This window comes from Coturnix japonica, chromosome 22, assembly GCF_054131305.1.
Source record: "Coturnix japonica strain WE chromosome 22, WE-NBRP24, whole genome shotgun sequence".
NCBI classification, from domain to species: domain Eukaryota; kingdom Metazoa; phylum Chordata; class Aves; order Galliformes; family Phasianidae; genus Coturnix; species Coturnix japonica.
This window is the reverse complement of record NC_140684.1, coordinates 2,786,015-2,810,147: the sequence shown is the minus strand read 5'-3', so window position 1 is coordinate 2,810,147 and position 24,133 is coordinate 2,786,015. Positions and strand designations below refer to the sequence as shown.

General features: G+C 47.0%; 1 protein-coding gene across 47 annotated transcripts in view; it reads right to left on the bottom strand.

Annotated features, from left to right (window-relative positions):
- The window catches only part of MSI2 (musashi RNA binding protein 2), a 192,273-nt gene that overhangs the window by 144,895 nt on the left and 23,245 nt on the right, over positions 1–24,133 (bottom strand). For 2 of the 47 annotated variants that reach the window (XM_085521955.1, XM_085521958.1), the window contains exon 1: positions 6,686–6,911. The exons of 44 other annotated variants lie outside the window; for them this stretch is intronic. The gene's annotated coding sequence lies outside the window, so the exon portion shown is untranslated. Of the gene's footprint in view, positions 1–6,685; positions 6,912–24,133 lie in introns of those variants that run through there. One more of the 47 variants, XM_085521962.1, reaches the window with a different exon arrangement.

The following is a 24,133-nucleotide window of genomic DNA, read 5'->3' as shown; positions in this document are numbered from 1 at the left end:
CAAATTACTCAGAGGAGAGTTTAGGGACATGAAGGAAACGGAAGGATTTCGTGTCTGGATGCATTCTGATTTGAGTAGCTGCAAACTACAGCAACTCTTCAGAATTCATATGAGGAAGACTTTAAATAAAGGGAAAAAAAAAAAAAAAAATCAAGGAAAAAACCCAACACTGCTCCCCTCTGTTAATAGAGGGAATGATGCAATTACAAGAGGAGCCAGGATGCCCTCAGGTCCTGAATTCTGTTCTAACTACAGAGAAGGGGAAGCAGAGAAAGCAGAGCTGTTCCAGTCACTCCAGGAGCACAGTGAGGCCCATGTCCAGCAGCTGCCTGGCCAATGCAGAAGGGAGCAGGGGAAGCAGCTGTTAGAGCAGGGAGCTGCAGCAGCCCCAGCCCAGGGATGTGTGGCACCAGCAGCACCACGAGGTGCTCTCAGTGCCAATGAAATTCCAATGCTTCCACCGCCACGAAACTGATTAAACAGAGGGTTATCCATGGTTCCAATAGGCTCTGTAGCCCAGGTTTCTTCATCAGGAAATGGTTACCAAAGTGCCATGTAGGGATGGATTAGGAACAGGAGAGATTGTGATGAACTCTGCTGCTTTTGAAAGAAATCAGATCAAGTCTGCAGCAGAAGATCCGTCCAAGGAAACGGTGAATATAGAACACTTTGTGCATTAAACATAATGGTACCCATAATTTCTGACCTACCCCAAAATGATTTTGCAAATAACCAGTAGCACATGCAATGGAAAGACAGAGCCTCAACTGGCTGCTAATCATCACTAAATAATGACATTTCCATGTCACTGTAAATGTAAACATGTAAATGTAAACATGCATCCAATTGTGCATCAATAAAGAGCTGTTAACAACACAACTGTGGAGTCCCATAATTCCTTTTAAAAAATAACATTAAATTCCTCATCAAAGAAAAGACTGAATGCCACTGGATGCATATAGAAATAGAGCAAAGCGACTCCTGCACAGCACACCATTCACTGGAAATTAGCACATACTTTTTTTCTCCTTTACACATCATTTGTGTATTGAGATAATCCAGCTAAATCAGCCAGTGCAGATCTAATTAAGGAACCTGGAAACTGCCTGAACTATGTAATGATGCAGGGTGGTTTTTTGGTTGCTTATTTTTGTTTGCTTGTTTCTTTAAAGAGAGATCCGGCCTGGAATCCCATCAGTCCCACACGTGCCAGATTTAGTCCCTGCCTTTGTGGCGAATGGAAACTAAGTTTACAACTCGCCCAACGCTGCTCGAGATGAACAAAATGCAGCTGTCTTCATATGTTCAGTTACGCTCTGCATGTCCCACTATCAGGACGCAGCCTGCAGGTGCAGCGCACTTTGAGGCCAGACACCGAGATCTAAAACAGAAATACAAGTGGTTAAACTGAAAAGAGTTCTGTGCCTGTTTGTGCTCAGCAAGTGAGGAGCTGGGAGATGGTGGGAGCCCACAAGGAGAGCAGGGCTGTCAGGAATCACGGCTGGAGCCTCCTGCCCCTCCTAATGCTCCAGAACTGCAGCTGGGTTGTGGCCATTAGGGTCAGGCACACTTTACTATCACATACCGCAATTTAAAAACAAGTTGATGCTGCTCTGGAATAACATTTTACACTGGCACCATAATCATCATTATGGCTTCTGACAGGCTTTAAATACAATACTATTAACTGCAATTAATTCATTTGAAATTAATGTGGATATTGCAAGCACTTCAGCAAGATCTTCACTGCAATTCACCATTCATTACCGGACCATTATTTTTTAAGTGTTATCCATAAAGCAGGCTGCCAGTGCATTTGCATTTAGGTGACAAAATCAGGAACACAGCGGAGCATTAAATCAGCACAAAAATTGTGCAGAGGGAGGCTGCAGAATCACCACAGCCCTCTGCCTCAAGTTTTAATCCCCCCATGGTCTCTGGGGCTGGGGGCACCGCAGGCAGCACAGCCCTGAACACGCTCCTTCTGCCCACCAGCAAACAGGAAACAAATGCAGGTGGTTCCAACTAAACCTGAAGCTGGCATACTCAGAAAGAGAGGCAGAAATGAAATGCATTGAATGCGTTGCACACTGGAATTCCTCTTTAGGAAAAAAATATGACCTTGGTGAAGCTAATGGTCATTTTTAGAGCATTAATGACCTCAGGTGAAAACAAACCGGTCATTAAAGACACATCTTAAGGGGACTGGCTGCCATCAGAACATACAAGTGGTTTAAACCAAAGCAATTCCCAATGAACTCCAGTGTATCATTTCTGAGGCATTACCCTGAGCTCGGCCGGCTCCAGGAGCGGCGCTGAGCTGCCCTGTCTGGGAGCACTGCCACGACAGCCCTGTTCTCCAACCTGCTGACTAAACTGAAAACAAGACAGGACCAAAAAGCAGGAGGATAAATTTGCTCATGATTAAACAAACATGTTTTCAGTTTGTTGGCAAATCTTAAAAAAGGGAAAATCTCTTTTCAAGTCAATCCGCAACATCTTGTTTTAACTCCAAATGGAAATACATTGCATTTTTCCCTAGTTTGTTTAACCCCTCCCTAACCTTTTGTCTTTCAGACCTAATCTTCAATAAGGAGGACCCACAAGAGAAGAACTGGGGGCTTGTTCTCAAAAACCATCAGCTCTGTGTCCCCCAGTCTGTGTCCTCCCACCTTCCTGCCCCCTCCCCACAGCCCCCCTCTCCCAGCAGCACTTCTTGAGGCCGCAGGCACACACAGCAGTCCTGAATGATGCCCAACAGCAGGTGCTTCATGCAGGGATGCCCAGACAGATGGCAGGGAACAGTGTGCCCAGGGACATCCCTAGAGCAGCACGGAGGTTCAGTGAACATCAGCAAAGCACTGCCCCGCAATGGACCTGACTGTGACATGGGCACTCAGTCCACTATCAAGGCCTGTAGCACAGCTCGCTGACAGCCATCCTGACTCTAGATAGGAGAGGTAAGGCATTTAGATACCCGCAATGCCTAAAGACAAAGCCCTAAGATACCAAAGGCACTAAAGCTGTCTTAGAGGAAACACAAGCAGATCTTCAGGCAGTATCACTGTCATGCATTCCACTGTAAGGAGCCTCATAAGAATGCTGAGAACACAGAGAAGGGGAAGAGACATACTCGAAAAGTAAATAAAAGCAGACTTTAGTTCTCTGCAAGACCAAAACCATTTAAATAACAAATATGTTGCTAAACACACACTCCCCAGAACCTAAAGCCATTAAAAACAAGTGTTCTTTTTATCACCGAAACCTTTGGGGAGATTTTAGAAGTTCACTTCATCCTCATAAAATAACTGTACCAAGCTGTAAAACTTTATTAATATGATCAAACAGTGCTCTGCAGAGAACCAACAGCAGGTTTGAGACTTACATTTCTACCGCTAAACAGCAGCGCTACCAAATAAAACACACTCCACTTGTCTGTAGCTGAACCTTTACTGCTTTGTGACACTTATCGCTGAGTCTAAAATAGAGATTTATCTTCATGGAAGATCCTGTATCTCCACATCCCACTGTCTGTGTGCATGTACGAGAGTGCTGTGTAGGGGCCTGTCTGAAGCAAAGGTTTCCTTATTGATTCAACAGAGTCCCAGCAAAGCTCCCCAAGTTCTGAAGCCTTCAGATGAAAGCACCCAGCTCTGGAACCCAAAGCGAGGACCTCCCCAGGCAGACAGTGCCTCCCTGAGCCCTTCCCTACCACAGAAAGGACTAAAGGAAGTGAAGGTGGTGGGAATCCTCCATCAGCACAAACCAAGGGAAGCCTCCAGGATGTTTCTAGTCCTGTCTTGTATTCCAACCCGCTCAACCTCTACATTTGCTTTAATCTTTTTGTCAAAACAAAAGACAAAAACCAACCCCTTCCAAGAATGCAGAAAGGCAGAAATCCAAACCTGATTCAGCTTAAATCTGTGCTTTATCAAGGCCTGAGCCAGGTATTTATTTGGGAAAACGACGGGCTAATCTCTTCCCAAGGTTATTTCAAGTTTTCTGTACCAACAGAAGATGATTTACACATGCCGGATGTATCCTGTGTACTCAGTTGGGAAGGTAAATATGGCTTTTTAAAACAAAACCCAAAAACATACACGTGAAAAAACCACCCAACAATCCCTGCCTCCAGTTAGCAGGGAGTACGGGATGCCCATGTCCCAAGAAGGTGTTGTGCCAACATCCCTCAGAGCTACATCAAATATAATTTTCAAACCAATTAGCTCAAAAAGCATCAACACCAAAGCAATGCCTTCCACGTTCTAATTACTAGGCCATCCTATTCAGTTCTTAATGAGAGAAGAGACAAAGGCAGTATATGTATTAGGGTCTACTTCAAGAATTCTTTTTCTTTTAGCAAACAGATCCTCTTTTGTTCTGGTTAAACACCAATTACTCCGTTCTCTCTAACATGCAAATCAGCTGAAAATAGGGCACGATGTATCTCGATCCTGCACCGCTACAAGTTTGAATGAAGGGGGAAAATAAAGCAACCCTCTAGGGGTTTTCAATTCCAAGTACTTTGTACTCTGATAAAGCTCTTTTCAATGAGCTTTTTGTATGCAGTTCCCATAAGCAGCGATTTTGCCATTAAGCCAAAAGAAACAGCACATTTAAGGTGTACAATATAAGCAAGGAAAGTAAAAGTGGCCGACAAAGCAGTTTACATGTAGTGCTTTGCTGCTGGTAGCACTGGAGACATCACTGCACACAGAACTCATTTTGGGACAGGAGGAGCTCCACAGGGCTGCCCCAGGATGCTCTCACATGGACACGTTTTGGGATAAGTCTCAGCATCTCTGGAGTCTTCATCTACCACACTCAATGGTTTTAGCAGTCAGGAGTGCAGTTCCGATACCCCAGAGCTTCTGCCAGCTGCATCCCCTCCCAAACCCAACACTATGCCCAAAGGGTCCACCTGGAGACATGCTTGGGAACCCAAACCCACTGCTGCTTTCACATGCTTTGTCCCTGCTGGAGTCATTTCTAACAGGGAGCTTCTAAGCGCTGCTCTCTTTGTGAACGCTTTGAGCAGTGTCAGTAGCAATTCAGAGCTGTTATACACATAGACACATGTGCAGCTCTACATGGAAAGACCTTTTTACATGGAAATTCACAGTCTTTGTGAGATGACCTGAGCCCTAAGTTTGCAGCTGAGTTCAGGAGCACAAACAGTACCAGAGAGTGGCACCACAGTGACAGAGGCACGAGGGTCACATTTCTTCCTCTGCAAAGCATTCTATTCTGTGTTCAGGGAGAAAAGGGAAAAAAGGGTATTCATTGCATGCACTGCACAGAACAGTGTGCAGGACAGAGATCACAGCGGATTCCCAGCCTGGAAAGGGGGTACAGAAACCTCCCAGATCAAAAGTAGAGTAGCATCAGGAGTCTAAAGGTAACTCCCCCCACTCTGAGTGTCAGAAGCATCCTAGAAATTGGAGGCAGAAGGGCAAAGCATCACAGGAGGAAGTAGCTTGAACTGTTCATCCCACACTACATCCTCTGTGGTGAGACTCAGTTACACAGAAAACAACCACACAACTAAACCTAAAAATGCATTAGAAGGGGAAGGAACGCGTCATAAGAAGTTTACTGAAGAGCAAACAGACACCAAGCCAACTCACTCGGCTCCGCTTGGCCTGCTCACTTCCACACCAAGGCTGCCAGACGCAGGCAGGGCAGCTCCCAGCTCCCCGCAGTGCCACGCACCAAGGAGGGCTGAGCACACACACACCATGCTGCATTGCACTGACGTACAGCTGCAGGGCTGTGAGTACAGCTATTAGAGGAAAAGCCTGAATACTCCATATAAAACTGTACTTGAATGTTTATTATGCACTTCATGTAATTAAATATTAATTACATGTGCTTTAATACATGCATTCTATACACGGAAATCAGCCCTGATGTTTTTTTTCAATATATATACACATGAAATATACAAAAACAGATCACTTCGAAGAGACAGACCCCAGAGTATTTCTCATTTACAAATTCAGCCAAAAAACACAGTGCATTAGTCTCTTCTGCCAAACATTATAGACAATCTTCCAAAACAGTTTTCATCTGCTCCGTTGGCCTTTGATCCAGTTTTTGATTTATGTCATTTTGAGTTTCTTTTCCCCTCCTGTCGCTGAGGAGGAAACAAGCATTCTTCTGATTCCTGATTCAGTACTTCTTTAAAGAAAACCCAAAAGTAATAAATCTGAAACGTCGTGCTGCTACTGTATCACACAAGAGAGCAGTATTACAGCACGTGTTGACTATAGTTTCCAAGCAAAAAAACACGCTGAGTGACAGTGTTTCCTTACATTATATATTCCTTTTTCTTGCCTGAAGAGTGCATTCCCCCCTGTTTCCACTCATGTTCTCCATACAGCAGTACTGCACACATACAGCAGTGGCTGAGGCTCAGGTCCTCTCCACACCACCATGCAGTAGAAGCTCAGGAGGATGCAGCCACCTTGACATGGGACACATTACCATCTCTCCTATCTGTTCCATGGCTGCCACAACCAAACTAAGCTATTTGTGCTACTATTCTTTGTGCAGTTTCTACACCAACCTTACTGTGAAACAAGGCATGGCAGAACAAAAGGGTACAAGCAGTACCTTTTCAACGAGCAAGGAAGCAGACAGGCATTACTGTTTGTATTTCTCACCAGCACAGAAAGTTACTTACCAAAGTTTATTATTCCAGCCCAAAGCTGTACACCTTCAGAGCTCCTGTACCTTTCTGAAGGATGACCACACACACGAGCAGCTCCAGGGTGGGCAGGACTACTCTGGGCTTAAAGCAAAGCATGCACCTGAACGCTTCTCAGTCAGAAGTCCCTCCAGACTGCACCTTCTTTTCCAAGGGAACAGGCACTCTGAGTTACTGCCAGTCCTGGCCACACCATGTTGAATGCTGAGCACTACAGTATCCGCACTCAGCTCAAGGTCAAATCAATTGCACTAACAATAATACTCTTTTGGGTCAGTACAAAAGGGGATGGACGGTAGCCTGAGAGAAGCCTGAAAATGGAGAAGGAAACAAGCAGTAATAGTGGCAGTTAGCCTGGTGAGCACACAGATATCGGGCTATCTTCAGTTCACCACTTAGAGCTAAGGATAACTGCAGGGTACTGTAAAATGTTCATTCCTTTGCAATAATTGCTGCTGGAGTCACGGTTAAGTATGTTATATATTATACCAGTCTCAGCTTGCTCTAATTCTTCATCCTATTTGCTTTGGCCAGGGTAATTTGGAGGGGAGGGGAGGGGAGGGGGGAGAGAAAATGCTTCAATGATTATTTGAGGTGTGTATGTCACAGGGCACTGCCAGGACATCCTGCAAGACACAGGGCCAGTCCTGCAGGCATCCTGTCTTCACTTCCATACACACATAGGCTGAGCCTGAGATGAGCCGCCTTCCACACCCCCAGCTGAAGGGGGATCCACTATCAGGCAGGGATCAGCCCCATGGAAGCACAAGTGAGCACACGCCCCACGAGCACAGAGCACCATACCTACACCCACAACACCCAGCTCTGCAGCAGCCCCTTCCCCTGAAGGCGTGCATGAGCCTGGGCACGTGGACCACGCAGAAGGAACCCCGAGAGGCCCCGAGCACAGGAAGAACAGCAGCAGCAGGCTCTGAAATGAGCACTCATTCAAAAACACACATACAACATCCTGAAAACCACACACAGACGGAGCTGATCCTATCGCCCAGCTTCTAGGAGTTACTGGCACCAGTCGCGCCGCTCCCTGCTCCTGCCGGCCCATGACCTCCACCCTTGGAATAGAAAGCCCTGCTGAACACATGTCAAATAACCTGCTTTATAAAACAGCCCCATGGTGGAGAGCCAGCTCAATTCCAACTACAAGCCACGGAGGCCCAGCGCCACGCATGGTTTAGCTGTGCTGGTTTGCGGCGGGATGGGAACCCTGGGTCCATGTGAGGCAGGTATCTGTAACTGCACCAAGATGTGGCAATCCAACCCTGCTGCTGAACGACAGAGAAAGAAATATGCACATTCTCACATACTAACTCACACCTGTATTAATTCTATGTACGCAATTACACAGATTATTATTTAATAACTGCATTAGAAATATATTTACCAACACAAACCATTACGAATCAGAAAAGCACTAAAATAATCTAACTGAATAAAAAAAAAATAAGTAAAAGCTTTTACAAAGCCACAGAAGTTCCACAAGGAAGAAGCTTGCCACCTCGAGACTAGAATTACAATGCACATCCATTTTGCATCTTTGTATAAGGATGGAATCTCTAAAGGCTTTATGATGTTAAATAACACAGCTGCAGGATTTAACCAGCAGCAGAAACAAGGAAGAGCTGCACAAGGAAGTCAAAAGAAAATGCAGGGAAGCATCTGAATTTCAAGCAAAAGTTAGGGGGAAGAACCAGCAACGAAGCAGGCACTGCACAGGGCAACTGCTCAAGACAGCAAGGTCCTGTAAGGCAAAGCTGTGGGAGAGCAGAGCCATCAAGGAGGCAGATTCACTCCGTGGGTGGCCAAAACCACGTGAGGTTTCTGAACTTTCAGCAAAGGATGGCAGCTGAGTTAACAGCCTTGGGTTAAAGGACGGGGTTTGGGAAGCAGAGGAGTCAGGCCCTTCAGCACATCCTCTGCACAACCTCGGGCAAACTTCTTCACCTTCCCCCCCAGGTTCCACCTCTCCCTCCCCCAGCCTGACTCCTTCCCAAAACATTTCTGCCAATTCCACTTGCCTTCAAGTTCCCCCCAGTGCTATCAGTGCACATCTGGGCAGCAATCCCTCAGCTGGCAGCTGGGACACACCAGGCCAAACAGGAAGGAAAAGACAGCATCTCCGTGGGGCAAAAAGGGGCCTCAGATCTCAACTTAGGGAGCACTCCATGCCAGAACGGCTTCCAACAGAATATTCTGCAAATAAGTAACCCAGTGAATTATGTCGGTTCTCAGCAGTCTTACAGGAGAGGATATGCATTCAGGGTCTCATTTACAGTACACAGCTCCTACACTGCTCCTGCTGTGCAAGGAGCTGGAAGCTGTAGCGTCCACTCTCCAAACGAGCTCTATATTTAGAACTTTTTCCATGAAGTAGCAGTATCCAAGGGCTATAGAGCCAGGAGCACTCAAAGGTTACACAAGTCCACCAGGCAGTGTCCCAGCCCAAGTCGGTCTGCAGGTCCCATTTCAGCCCTTTCTTACACTCGCCTTTAAGTTTTATAAAAAGTCTTTGATCCAAAAAGCGAGATCCTGCACCAAAAATTACCCTCTCTGTGTCTGTATTTCAGCAGCAACCCAACAATTACAGGAGCACCCACACACAATTACTCTGACATATTTAAAAGGCTTGGCTAGCAAAGATGAATACAGTGCATTAAACAAGCTAGGAAAAACCCCATACAAAATCCTATTCTCGTTTCCCCTCTCAGCTACTTCAGTCAATATTTCAGCTTCTCAAGCAGCTCTGAACCACACACATCCTTCACTCTTTGATTTTGTTCATATTTTAGGAAACAACTGTTGGATCATGTAGAGATTTACATTTCATTCTCTGCAAGGAAGTACAGCCCAGCTACAGAAACAAGCAGAGAACAACTCTTAGCTCCACTGGAGTCATATGAGGCCTTCAGGAAATTAAACCTACCTCCTCCACCAGTCATCAGCAGGGTTTGCAAATTGGGACTTCCAGCTCCTTAACTCAATACCTTACAACATGAGCTAAAAGAGCAGCATGGCTACATTGCAGCAGAAGCATGCTGCTGTCTGTGTGCAGAAGCCATGTGGGAAAATGGGGCATAATGCAACACATCTCGAGCTTGTTAGAAGGACAATTCCTTTGCACATCACTCCCCGGCCTTCGTGCTTTGCTTCTTCCAGAGATAACACAGGGCTACAGCTGTGTTTGTGAAACCCTTCTGCACGCTGCAACAACCAACATAAAGACATCTACAAAGCATAAAAGCTCAACAGCAGTGGTGGCCAGCTGAACTGAAGTCACAAATACACCAGTCTAATCACATTAGTCGAGAAAATCCACCTTGCTGAACAGTTCAAGCTGGAAAGGTTGTCCTGAGCAATCACTAACTTCAGTGGCTCTCATAGTTGATTTGTTTCCTCCCAAGCTCTTACAAAACAGAACCAGCAGGGCTGGAAGACTCAGCATCCAAGGACAAAGAATCAGCAGGCATGTAAGCACCAATATTTACGTAGTGTATGTCATGCTCACAGCCACAATGAAATCGTTGTCTTCCAAGGGGGTTGGTGTGTTTGGAGCATTTGTTTGTTATTTCTAAGGATGCAGGAGGCAAAGCAGTTAAAAAAATAAAGAGGTCACTGCATGCAAAATTAATCTTTAACTGCCTACACTGCTTTAAATGGCTTGGAAGGATTACAGTGCACTGCCCAAGCTGAGAGTACCTTTGTTAACAAACAATTCCTCAAGAGGAGGTGAAGGGCAGACCACCAGCAGAAGTTGGGCAGCAAGTTTCCTTGGCTCCCCTGCTCCCAGTGGCCATCCCACTGACAGCACAAGAATGAGTGCTGCAGGAGGGGCCCTGAATGCCTCCATGTCTTTGAGCTGATACCACCATTACTTACTGAAGTGCATCGTGAAAATCAAACACAAAAGACGACTTAAAACACCAAAGCTATAGCTGACATCTCCAGAGATAAACCATCCAGTTTTAGCACTCCTGCCTTGCAGTATAAATTCATGGTGGACAGCCTTGAAAACCCTCTCAGAAGAAGGCATGGTTAACGTGTGCTAATTTACACACAGCAGCATGACGCCAGCCTCAAAGGCTGCCCTGTGATGGCTGCTGGCAGCCTGGCACAAGTCCCAGCAAGGCTCTGAGCACCTATCAGCAAACAGGAACAGCACCTGCACGGCTCCTGGTGCTTCTGAACAGCCACATTTCTAAAGCACTCCTAAATCAGGACAACCCTTTGTGTCACTTGCATCAGAAAGAGGCAAAGCACAGGACAACAGCTGAATTCACCAATTCAGAGCAGCCTCAGCACAGGAGCAACAGTTGAAAACTGATTTTTTCAGAGATACAAAGGCTAAGGATGCAGCTACCCACTTTGTCACAAGTGTCCGTGTCAGCTGTGCATGGAGAGGCTTAGTGCAGCAGACAACTGGCAGGGTAACAAACTGTCACCTAGGTGACAAAATAATGACCCTTCTGTGAAGCTCTTGCAGTGTCTCATGGCCATAATTGGATGCTGCTGTTCCAAATGCTAAGTGTGGGAAGGAAGAGGTGCGGCCATGCATTTGGAAAGGCTGCGGCTAACCCTTGGCTCTGCGGGCACACACAGACTGATGCACTGCACTGTGCCTGTGGGCAGTACTAGAAGAGATACTGCCCATGGGCACACATCGGGGTTAGCAGGAGACAACGAAAGCATTACATGTAGACACCAGTAGGTACTCTTCCCACTCTGTAAACAAGTCATGCGTTTTGCAAGCACTGTCCTTCTAGGATACATGGCCTACATGAGCTCCATAAGAGGAACACCGCTCTGCAGGATCTATCACTGAACATTCGAAGAAAGCAAGAGGAGTCTCTAAACTCTGCAGCTTTCTTAATTTTCCAACATACAGTCCTTGAAATATGGCACAGCTGAGCTAGCACGAACTTAACTACATTGACTTCCATCTGAAGAACGAAGCCCACAGACAGCCGCTATATAAAAGGGAACATCAAGGAACCCTAACTGCTCCAGTCTAAGACAAGCAGAGGTGCACCCAGTATCTGCTGGTGGAACAAAATCCAGACCGGGCAGGAAAAGTCTGTGAGAAAACAGAGGAACACATGGTGGCACAGGGTCTGACACCCCTGGCCCCAGAGGCACAAAAGCACAAAGACAGAAGAAAGCTCCAGTGTTAATGCATTCTGTTGTAAAACAAACAGCAGAAAGGCTTAACTGCTTTTGTTACCAAATAAGCCTTGCTTTCCTCAGGAACAGGCAAGATCAATTAAGGAGCCAGGCAGCACCTCTGACCTCTGAGAGAGCGGCCACAGACTACCACAAGCAGGGAACCTGGTCACCAGGTCCTGCACGAGTAATGTCCCAAACAACACGTTCAAACCAGATGACCTCCGAGGCCCCTTCCAACCCAAGCCGTTCTATGGCTCCAAGTCATTCTGAGCACCTGGCTCAGGAAGGGTTTGACAAACCCACTGTTCCTGGGGCTGCACACATTTCATTTACAGCTTCCTACTGTAGCACACAGAGCGGGAGAAAACACAGCACACAATTCACCTATTTGAAAGAACGGGGTTCTGCAGCACCAGCAGACTTACTGCATCTTCATGTCACTAGAAGACTAAAATGCAAAATACACCTCTTAAAGCAATACAACACACACACATGAGCACCATCACACCTCATCAGAGCAAATCAACAGCCACTGCAATGACAGCAGTGTGGGCAGTGGGCTGGGCAGGCTGCTTTCATCTGAGCAAGAGTGAGCTTTGGAGGAGAGACAGTGGGAACACCCCAAACCCAAGAGTGGGCTCATTAACCCAGGAGGACACAGTGGAGCAGCCACTACCCTCCTTAGGAGGAGCAGGGAAACAGTCTCTTCACACCAATGCTGGTATAAACTGTGTGTCAGGTAAGGAGGAGGTGGAAGGAAAGCACAAAGGAGCGATACCTCATATTAACTTTAGAATAAAAACCTCACTCTCTGTGGCTTCACTGAAGGAATAGGGCTGCTGCTTTCCTCAACTCTTTGTTGCTCCTCAAAAATCCCTAGTCAGTTTTAGACATGTGCAAAGACAAAGCATTTACTCAGTGGAAACACTGCAGTTTGGGCCCAGGAAAAGCAAATACACTCACTTCTGCTCCTGGCTTACTCCTGTATGCCGGCTTCTAAACAGCCAGGAATAGTTTCCATTGTGTTTTCCCATAAATTCTACTTTGATCATTCAGATAAACATTTGTTGCCTTTCCCCGAAACAAGAATAAACTTTTCTGTTCGTTCTCATACCAAACTCGAATGTCTGACAAACAAAGGCACAGAACAAAGTATTTATATGCCCAGGAGTCAGAATGGCTCCTTGCAGCCACCGGGGTAATGCAGTAATAGGGCTTACATCAGAAGTTTAAGGAGGCAAGCTCTAGCTTGAAATAAGCCATGGAAGCCCAACGTAACTCAAGATGAAATGGAAATCACCCTCTGACTAAGAGGTTTAACCAAGATTAAAACGGCAAAATGGAAAAAAAAGCATTGCTCAGCTCATCTAGTAACTCTCTTTTCAAGTCCTATCACATCCACACATACCACAGGGATGGGCTCCAGCCAGGTGAGCCAAGGGAAGGGAAAAGCAGATGCAGGAGGAGAAAGTCCACGGCTATGAAGACTTCCTGGGCTCAGCTCATGTGAAGATTAGAGACAGTGCTAGGAGAACTGTGTTTGTCTCTGCAACAAAGGCACATTTCCACAACTGACACCTGAGGAGAGAGTTTTGCTTGCTAGGAGATGACAAAAGTTAGCTCCCTTTGGCCTTTCCCTTTACTCTCCCAGACAGAATTTAAGTGATTTTCTTTGGTGAGCCACAGCTCTCACTGCAGACTGAGATCCCAGGTGGGCACGGTACAGGAAGGCGCTGTATGATGTACAGAGCTTCTGATCAAGGTTGTAGATAAAAAAGAGCAATAGGTGCCTTGCATTTCCTGCTTCTTCAAACATTTCCTATGGCGATTGGCAAGCTGGTTTTGTTCTTCCCTGATAACCCAGAAGGTCTTTTCAAAAGGCAGAGATGGAGACCGTAATCACTAACATCTAATCCAGCAGCCTATCTAATGCAAGGTAATGGAAAAAAAGACGACAGCACAGGGCTCTGACAATATTCCTGTCACCAGCACTCACTGGTAGAGCAGCCCCCAGCGCGGTGCTTTCTGTTCCCCCATTGCTGTTGCTTGCACAGCTCAGCCTCATTACAGGCAACAAGGAGGCAGCAGGACATGCTGCAGGGTTTGCAGTGTGGTGCTGGAGCACAGCTCAGCAGTGCAAGGGAAACAGGACAGGGAAGAGCAGAGAGCATTTCTCCAGAAAGGCTCCAGAACACTTTTGTGCAACGTGATTATCACTGGGTACTCGTAATGCATGACGTGCTACTAAATGAAGGATAAGCAACATGTTTATACAGATTTCCTGTCTGCCTCCTGTGACAATTCAGTACGCATGAGAAAATTTACACTTAACAAACCAGCATCTTAATTTTAAGCTGAACAGGTGCTCCAGCCTGGAAGCAGCTCCTGAAAGCCCCACCGAAGCCTCAGCTCTTTATGGAATCACAGAATCACCAAGGTTGGAAAAGACCTTAAAGATCATCCAATCTAACCGTTCACCTGTTACCAACAGCACCCACTAAACCATGTCCCTCAACACAACATCCTTGAACACCCCCAGGGTTGGTGACTCCACCACCTCCCTGTGCATCCATTCCAGTGCCTGACCACCCTATCTGAGAAGTAATACTTCCTAATGTCCAGCTTGAATCTCCCCTGCTGTAGCTTGAAACCATTCCCTCTGGTCCTATCACTAATGACATGAGAGAAGAGGCCGACCCCCAGCTCACTGCAACCTCCCTTCAGGAAGTTATAGAGAGCAATGAGGTCTCCCCTCAGTCTCCTCTTCTCCAGGCTGAACATTCCCAGCTCCTTCAGCCTCTCCTCATATGGCCTGTGCTCCAGTCCCCTCACCAGCTTTGTTGCCCATCCAATGATGTGCTCTCTTGAAGCAGTGAGCCCAAGCTGGTGGCCCTGGTGCCGGGGGCAGGTGGGTTGTGCACTCCAAAGACTGACAAAGCCCACCCTGGAAGGGAGCAGAGTCTTATGCCCCAGAAATCCAATTAGAATAAACATCACGAAAGCCACAAAATACTCCAGCAAAGGAGCTTTAGAAGAAAGGCATCAGAATAAATGTTATATAACCTTTTGGACTCACGCTGTACACTCAAAATTGGATGTACTTTTTCTTTTTAGAGATCATCAACTGGAAAGCAAGCACAGGAAGTAGGGCACATCTTCAGAACGCCACAACTTTTATTGCACATCTAATGGAAAACCTTCGAATTATAAGGATGCTGATAAAAGTCAGGAGGACACATTTCTGTAAAATTCCATTTACCTGCAACACTTGCACCAAATTGCAGATTTAATCAAGTTTTTCCCACTCTTTGCTTTGCGGATGAACACTCCGGCTCCTGAATCGCACAACTCTGCCTTCAGGTCTCACCAAGGCCAGGTGAGATGAGGTGTCCCCAGAGCCGCAGTCCCAGCGCTGCCAACACTCATCACCCTGCAGCCAATTAGCGAGCCAGGCTTTACAGGAACATAACAATTCACAAGGAAACCTGATGAATCTCAGATAGTATGTACGTTTACATCCAATATGTTTGGAACATGTCAATAAAATATTTATTGCTACGTTGTGCCTCTCCCAACTGTTGTGTTTTCCTCTTGGCAGAGGTTAAGATGACTCCCCCTCACCATCCTGCGTATCTATTACAGATAGACTTTCAAAACTGACTGCCAGTGGAGAACAACAAATTTGGTTCAGGAGCACACGCGTTAAAATTAGGCTTTCAGAGAACTATTCAGATTAGGAGAGCAAGACTAAGTGCCTCATCTCCTCCTGCAATACTCGACAATGTTCCTTTAGGGGAAGAGAAACAACACTGCAAATCACCTCTTCTGCTGTTTCCTACCACCAAAAACAATTCCCAACACCAACCTCGTCTGTACAACATCCCTTCAAGCGTGGAACCATCACGTAAGCACTTGTTAGAAAAGCATATGGAAATACACACATGCACAGAAAAAAAACCCAACTAACCACTCATACAGCTGCTTTTCCCCTAAAGGATTCCAGTTTCTTTCCAAAGTGAATAGACTTATCTGCTGCAGCATGATCAGATCTACACAGTCATCTCTGGAGCAAAACAACGGCTGCTTTCACGATAAACCAAACAACCAGAAACAAAGAAAAACAGCAGGGAGAAGGAATGGCAGGCAGGCAGATTATTTAATTGAAGAAGCACAACTCAGGCCTCTGTCATTTCAAGTACCGGGGATCCCAAACAGGCTGGCAGCTTTCACCTTGCACTTGAGTGGCACCAGAGCAAATGCCCTTTACTTATCCCTTCTAGCTAATGTCATCCCAAGACAGACAGGAGGAGGACCAACATCACCCCCTTTCAGGCTCACTGCTCGCCAGTCTCAGTTGGCTATGGGAAGAAACATCTGTTCTCTTACTCCTTCACACAACACTTCCCCTCCTTTCCCTACAAGTGCCCCATTCAGAAGGGATTCCCCTTCTGGCTTTAACTTCTATTTATTAATGTATTTTTAATTTGTCCAATACAATTTGAACCTCATTTTCTTTGGGAAGCATCCTGCTGAGGTTAACCACTAACGCAGTGAAGTAAGATGGAAGGCAAATGGTTTGAACCTACTTTGAATTCTGATCAGAAGTCGGGGGAGTATTCACTGCCACACAGCCCATGGCACTTACACTTCTCCCTCCCTTTTTAACTGCTGCCATAAGAGAGTTCCAAGCTTTTATTATTCTACATATGACTTCAAATACTTATGTAACAAAGCCTGAAAAATGAGAGGCAGATGAGCTGTCTCAGCCCAGAGGTAGGAGGTTAAAGTGACCTCAAATCATAACGTCTAGTACAATATTTAATCACTGAAACAAGAAACGTTTAAAAAAACAGCCACTATCGATCAGTTCTGATGGCAGCAGCCCATTGCAGCACAGGCTCTCTGCTCCAAAGCAGAGTGACAATCAAAGGCTCTATCTGGGGAAGGGAAGGAGACCACGGCAGAAAAGGGACATCAGCCAATTTCTCATGATAGAAAATGTTAGCTGTGTTGGCTGGGTAGGAAGGTTGGCTTCAATCTCTTCCATTTCACGCTGGTTAGACTGAAACCTCACTTCACCAACAAGTGTGTGCCATAAGCAATCTGCTGGCAGCACACGAGCTGTTCCCCAGAGCAGAGCCGTGCAACGCTGCAGCAAGGAGAGCACATCGCACCTGAGACAACTGCATTAAAGCTCAGACATGAGTTTCCTGTGGCCCTGCCACCAGTCTCCTGCATTTTCACTCACTATCCTATTCAAAGGATGTGTTAAAGTTGCTCTGCACAGTTCATTAAAAGGAGCTCAAGAGATTCCCTTCAGTAAGAACTTCCCTTCAAATTTCATTAAAAGGAGAAGACCTTTATGCTGCTGCATGTTTAACAATATCCTTCTCCTGATCCAAGAAGCAAACTTCTCCTCTTTTGGGCGACACGCTGCACCCCAAGGAGCATCTTTTGGCATCAGGCAGGATCCCGAGGCTCACATCACCAAGAGCTCCAACAGCGCTCTCCCGCTGCACACTCCTTCCAGGCTCCTTAAGTAAGGGCTCCGAAGCCCCATGACATTGATGTGCATATCTGGCAACTATTCAGATCCCTCATCAAACCAGGAATACAGTACAGAAGTAATACAAGCAACCACTCTTAAGCAAGGAAAAAGCCATAAAGAAGAGCAAGCTGAAGAGTTCTGTGCTTATTGTCATACAAACAAAACAGCAAATCTCAGCACCAGTGCAGGCCTTGCCACTTGTGAGCTCATGAGCTCACTGAAAGATGCAAAGGCATGACATCGATGGCATTAAAAACAACAGTGCTCCACAAAGTTTATACTCTGCTGGGGAGGAGACTGCAAGGACAGAGAACAACATTAATATGTGCTTCAGATTCATTTTTCAGGGAAAGAAAGCTTCCTCTCCCCTCACCATCACCCAAATATATCAAAGTGATGGAAATTGTATTATGATAGATAGATCAGTCACGATGATATATATGTTTATCACATAAGTAGCTAATTGCAAACATCCCCATCTCTACCCTTCTTTAGCTTCCACTCCTGGATCAGTAAAGCTTCTCTAAGCCTGAATGACATCAGCAGGTGACCTCAGATGAACAAAAAAAAAAGGGGGAATCAAACTACTTAGCACTCCTCCACCCCAACCTTCCCACATAAATGGAACCAGCAGTTCTTCACTGCAGACCCTCTTAGAATCCCCAACCTTTCCCTGCATTACGCATTAATCTGCCTACAGCATTGTCCTTTGGCAGGAGTTGAATTGGAGTTGCAGGCAAACCAAAAGGCATTTAAGGTCACTTTCACAGTCACTGTTCTCCCCACATCATACCATGCCACATGAGAACATGAGGGCCCTGCAGCAGCCTGACAGCACACACAGATGACAAGACTCCCAGCTGCAGGAAGCACAGGGAGCAGACGAGGTGGACAGACACAGCAGCATTTCTTTCACTATCAGAAAATTTCAGCACAGCCCAAACCACGTCAGTGTTACTGTATTACCTCACACAAATATCACGGCCAAGTTTCCCCATAAGCTTCAAAATGCTCACCACAAACACCCAATTGCACAAACCTATTTTCTTGTCCATTCTTTTCTTCTTCGACAGCAACTTGCACACAAATATCTGAAAAATCTCCAATCTCAACAACTGAGGACAGCTGGCAGCCGAACAAAAAATATGTCTTAATGTCTAAAAACTCACCTTGGTCAACTGAGACTTAAAATATGCACTGCCTTCTGCCCTGCTCAGTGCCCTCGCCAATGGAACCTCAATGACCTCATGTTTTTTCCCAAGGGATGGGTGAGGCTGGCTGGAAACACCAGCTGGGATCCTCAAATGCACCAAAGACAAAACAGTCTGCAAAACAAGATTTCTGTGTTGGCTTCAGGACCCGGCCATCCCCTCAGATAGCAAGCAGGACAGTAAAGCAAGCTCTGCTGGGGACAACGGCCCATCTCTACCTGGGTTTTTGGAACCAGAGACCATTTTTCACATCTGTATGCATTCCTCCTCCAGCAGCCTGTAAGAGCAGCTCCTCGGCAGCACTGCAGCACAGGACATAAGAGAAAACTCCCTTCCAGATTCCCAGCCTGACTGGTACACATGGGACCCACGGCACATTTATGAATTTCAAGGCACACAGCATTCACTTCCACAACTGCCATCACACTGTGTCCTGTACACAGGAGATCTCAATGATTTCTGACCCAGTGGAAGTGTGAAAAGGAGCACAAGAGAAGAGCTGATCGTCAGGTGTCAGGGAGCACACCAGCCATTCCTGCAGTTCCACAAGAGCAGAGAACAGGCAGAAGACCATGGCATGCTCTTAGTACACCAACACTTGCCCTTCACTTCTGGCTTCCAAACCCTGATCAAAACCCAGTGCCTCAAAAAACATGCAACAGCAGTTTCATGTCCTGCACCTACGTGATGCACACTGATCCATGCAGCAACTGGATAGATAAAAACAATGGGGAAAGGTGTTTCACCAGAGGTGCAATGATGAAGGATTGGCATGATAGAAAGGAACAGAAGGGAAGAAAATTCCAGGTTCACAGGGGAAAGCTCCACCATGGAGGGATCTCCAGAAAGAGATCCTTCCCCGTGGCAATCAGCCCTTACATCAGGTCTAAGAGAGGTGCAGCCAAGCTCCACCTCCACCCCTTCCTGTCATACAGCTGAACTGCCTTCACCTGCTTCCAGGGCTGACCAGTCCTTTCCCAGATGCTCAATGACTCAACAGTTCCCATACAATCCATTATTGCTAAATAAACAAATAAAGATCTCGCTTTTTGCCACAGATTGGCACATTTCAGCTTCGACTGCTTGTGTTGAGTTTTTAGCAAGTGTTGTCACAGAACATAAAATTGAATGTGAGGGGGAGGAGAGGAGGCGGTTTGTTTGCTCTCAGCCTGTGCGCTCTTCCTCAGGCAGCAAGGGCTCTTTGGCTCCACTTGATACTCCTGAACTTCAGAGCACCTTCCCACTGTCACAGAGCTGAGAAAACAAGGGCTCCCAAACACCTCACTGCTGGGCTGCAGCTGTGCATCACAAAGCTCACAACTCCCTACAGTCCTCTCACGCTCTCAGGAGCACAAGGCAGCACCCCAGGCACTGCAACCCCTGCCGTGCTGCCCAGCACAAGGCCACCATGGCAAATGGCCAGGCTCAGGCCTGGCAGCTCCTGCAGGCCACAGGAGCACCTCACCAAGGGCTGCTGCCACACAGACCACCAGCCTCCTGACCTGGCAGCCAGGTGCCAGCAGCACACCCATACAGCCCTCAGCACCTCCTGCCTCCGCCATGCTGCAGCCATACCGGGCACTGCGCCTGTTCCCTGGCAGGACCGCTCCCACAGACTCATTTACCAGATCCCGCAGGTGACCTCAGAGAGGTCTGAATCCACCTCCAGGTGAGCATGTTGCCATGGCAAAGCCACATGGCAGCTTTATTTACCTAACAATAAGCTGTATTCATCCCCTCCCCGGAAAGCTCCAAGCAGCCCAGAAGCAGGAAAGCACAGCACAGCGCTCCTGCCTGGGCAGTGCTGAGGGCAGCTGAAAAGAGTGAGCCCACAGCACAGAGCTCTCACCCAAGTCACTGCAGAGCTGAGCCAACACAAGTAGAACAAACCTCGCTGAAACATTCACAGTACTTAGAGCTACAAGAAGTAACTCCCTTTTTATACAGAGAAAATACAAGAACAAAAATACATGGACTATTTGCAATTTTTTTTCCCCTTTTTCAACTGCACTCTTCCTCTCTCTTGTTTCCTACCTTTCCAAATCAGGTGAAAAAATTCAAACCATGGCTTTGCATAAAGCTTTTCTCTCACTGAGTGGAGCCAGCAATGCTTCCCTGGGGATCCTGCGTCAGGTAGAGAAGAACAGAGCGCTATTCATTACACATCTCTGCCACACGCCCTTCAAAAACGCAAAGCCCAAACAGGCACAAAGGCAGAGCCCTGATGTCGCCATCCACAGTGCTGGCTGCCATCCTGCTGTCCCACTGCACTGGTGTCCATGAGGGTGATCACAGACTCTGCACTTTCCTTGCTTTTCTTGCTTTAGTTTTTAAGAGGAAACACTTATGGTAAGTATATTGATCTCAGCTGGAACGGGAAAAGACTCCAGCTGGCAGGTGCCCAAGCGCTCCAATGCTAAAAACCCCCACTGCTACTTATGGCAGCCAAACACACCCACATCATGGGCTACAGGACAAGAACTGACACAGACTCAGCCTCCCTGTCTGTGCTGGTGGCTCAGTTGGGGGGCAGCCCCTCTGCAGCCCTGCAGGCAGGTGGGGCTGCCCATGCCCTATACCACCCATGCGCTGGGACAGACAGTGAGCCCCTTGCCCACCACCCGACACATCGACCAGCTTCACCTACCTGGCCCAGCAAAACAGCCACCCCTTCCCCAGACAACACCCTGACACAGATTTAGATTAACTGAAAAGCTCTCCAAGGAAGTCTGCTTTAAATAATCAGAAGGAAACTAGTGCAGATTATAAATTAAGAATAATAATCTGTTCCTCCATGCATAGAAAACATCATCACACCTTTCCTTTACACTCCTGTGCTTATCAGTGCACACAGCCACAGCCCAATCCCCAACCTCTGAGGAACAGACCCCCAGACTGGGTCAAGTAACACCACAACTTGGGTCTTGATAAAATTGGGAGCTGAAGTAGCCTTGAAAGCAAGCCACGCTTTTCAAGTGGATCTGCCCCAAATGACCATTTTTAAGCTCTGGAAATAAAAAGACATCTAAAAGAGATGGTAATTATCCCCAGAACTCAAACCACCACTACAGTTGAAAGAAATTCAACCTCTGCTACAGAATAATCACCAGCCCTAAGTCCAATTGCTCTCCCCCTAACTACCCCCACAAGAGCACTTACTGGAGGCTGGTATTTGGCACGTCAGCAAAGCAGCTTCGCTGCACTTCGTTAGCTTTCCTCTCTGGACGTGTTTGGAAAGGTTCTCACTCATTACACTGCACGTGGCCAACCTGCCCAAACCCAGAACTTCAGCAAAAAACTTCACCACATGCTCTATTACCAGAACTTCATCATCACAGCATCATGAAAAAGAACTTTACGAATTTGTAAACAATCATTTAGCAAGCTGTTTTCCCCTCAGAGATAAAGCAGATTTGGAAAGGGTGGGAGGAGAACGAGCATCTTGTACCACCCTTCCACCTAGGGATGGGGCAAACTCCTCGTGCCCACAGCTGTAACTCAGCTTAGGCCCTGCCGTCAGCTCCTCCCTGCATGCAGAGCACACTCATTTTGGGGCTCGAGGTCTGGCCCCAACACCGGTGAGCACAACCCCAGCAGCTCCAGGCAAGACCCCACTGCACCGTGGGAACACTGCTTGGGTTTCAGGCCATGAGCAGGGCAGCTGGGGCCCACAGCAATCCTGGCAGGGGCTGAGCCGGCTTCTGTCACTGACAGCTTTGGACAGATGACAGAAAAGCACAGCAGAAAACTTCTGTGATGGAGGTCCCAATCCATCAAAGCAACAGAAGTTAGAGTGCATGGTTGGGATTGACTTCACTGGAACAGCTCACGTGCTCAACTTCCGTACCAACACACCCCAGTGAAGCTGGAGCTGGTTTGTTTGGTGCTTGAGAAGCACCTACGTAAAGATCAGAACATCAGAGCACAGACAGGGCAGTTAACACTAACCAAGTGCAAACATAGCACAGCACAAAGCCCGGCATCCGTTGTGCAGAGACAGTAACTTCTTCCCACAGCTCATAACTGTATTTAAAATTCATTTATGTAAATTACAACAGCACACATGGGATAAAATTGTTAAAAGTAGAATATGTCCTTTGCTCAAAACAAAAGGACTGACAAAAAAGGATTTTTTAATAGAAATAAAAAATATATATTTCTTGTTGGACTTCTTATTTAAATAAAAGATATGCTCTCAATCCCTCACTGCTCATTTCCCCAATTTACTCTGAAGCAACAAATTGCTGTTACAAAGCGATGAGAAAATCACCATGTCAGAAACAAGGCAGGAAGGCATTAAGCAGTGAGGTGAGAGTGATGAACAACACCAAAGGAAAAGCCGCGGTGATGCGCTGGGCCAGGAGTGGTGGCACTACAGAGAGAGGGAAGAGAATGTGTGAGGCCTCCCCACAGGGCAGGCCCTGCCTGGGATATCGGCCTTAGGAAGAAAACCACCTTCAGAAGCAGCACACTGCCCACATGACAGACAGCACCCCAGGAAGCGGAACCCTGACACCAGAGGGAGAGGAATGAAAGTAACCGTGGGAGGTTTCATTCAACTGAGTTAAAAATGAAAATGCACAAGGCTCTGGAGATAACACCAAGTTGTATCTGGCTCCAAAGAATCTCTAATTCTGAACTCTAAAGCACAGTATTAACTTACAACACAGTCACCCACAGCATCGAAAATAGAAGCATTACGTAATCAGGACACGCTCACTCTGGCTACCGCCATCTGAAGGCGGGCAGCACTCATGTTCCTTCGGCATTAACTCTTCCACCAGAGCCACGAAAGCCACGTGGGGCTGAGCAGGGGCTGCTACCCACAGTGTCCTGCAGCCAACAGACATGGGGACAGGAGCAAAGCAGCTTCTGGGGAAGCCCAGCAGGTCTGGCAAACCTCACACAGCTTCCGATGGGACAACAGGCACCAGGCTGCTGCAGCCCAAACTGGCCATAGCAGCATGCACTGAAAACAACATGATATTACTTTGTCCATATGGAACCACTTCCCTTCACACTTTTATTTCAGCTGTTTCACCCCTGCCCTAAATGCAAACCCACAAGGCGCACCCAGCACCAGCTCTGACTGCACTGCAGGCACTGATGGACCAAGGACCATCTCTGCGCCCACATTCGCTCCACCTCCTCTGAAGTCACGCTGCCAGAGTGCAGCACGCAGCACCCCGTCCTCCCACCAGCACTGCGAAGACAGGCTGGCACAGGGCAGATTAATAACAACAATTATGCTCACCAGATGCTCTGGAGATGCACGTCTGAGTCACCAGATATGCTCCAGGAGGAGAACGTTTCCTGAAGCACCATCTGAGGGAACACAACCGGAGTGACAGCACCGGGAGAACCGGCACAGCACGGGAGGGAAATAGGGGACCAGGTAGAAAACAAAGTTGCATTTTCTATGGGAAATTCAAGTACAACAAGGCATTACTTCTACTCTCAGAGATTTTCAGACTGTTTCCCATCTCC